Source organism: Bison bison, unplaced genomic scaffold (genome assembly GCF_000754665.1).
Source record: "Bison bison bison isolate TAMUID 2011002044 unplaced genomic scaffold, Bison_UMD1.0 scf7180017864180, whole genome shotgun sequence".
Lineage (NCBI taxonomy): Eukaryota > Metazoa > Chordata > Mammalia > Artiodactyla > Bovidae > Bison > Bison bison.
The window spans coordinates 1,732,911-1,733,797 of NW_011494752.1; positions in this window are offsets into that span (position 1 = coordinate 1,732,911).

Here is an 887-nt window from a genome sequence, read left to right on the forward strand (position 1 = left end):
AGCCATGCCATGTGGGGCCACCCAAGACGGGTGGGTCATGGTGGAGAGGTCTGACAGAATGTGGTCCACTGGAGAAGGGAATGGCAAACCACTTCAGTATTCTTGCCTTGAGAACCCCATGCTGCTGCTGCTGCTGCTAAGTCGCTTCAGTCGTGTCCGACTCTGTGTGACCCCGTAGATGGCAGCCCACCAGGCTTCCCTGTCCCTGGGATTCTCCAGGCAAGAACACTGGAGTGGGTTGCCATTTCCTTCTCCAATGCATGAAAGTGAAAAGTGAAAGTGAAGTCGCTCAGTCATGTCCGACTCTTCACGACCCCATGGACTGCAGCCTACCAGGCTCCTCCATCCATGGTATTTTCCAGGCAAGAGTACTGGAGTGGGGTGCCATTGCCTTCTCCATGAGAACCCCATGGACAATATGAAAAGGCAAAACGGTAGGATACTGAAAGAGGAACTCCCCAAGTCGGTAGGTGCCCAATATGCTACTGGAGATCAGTGGAGAAATAACTCCAGGAAGAATGAAGGGATGGAGCCAAAGCAAAAACAATACCCAGTTGTGGATGTGACTGGTGATAGAAGCAAGGTCCGATGCTGTAAAGAGCAATATTGCATAGGAACCTGGAATATCAGGTCCATGAATCAAGGCAAATTGGAAGTGGTCAAACAGGAGATGGCAAGAGTGAATGTCAACATTTTAAGAATCAGCGAACTAACCTGGTCCCTGGGATTCTCCAGGCAAGAACACTGGAGGGGGTTGCTATTTTCTTCTCCAATGCATGAAAGTGAAAAGTGAAAGTGAAGTCGCTCAGTCATGTCCGACTCTTCACAACCCCATGGACTGCAGCCTACCAGGCTCCTCCATCCATGGGATTTTCTAGGCAAAATTC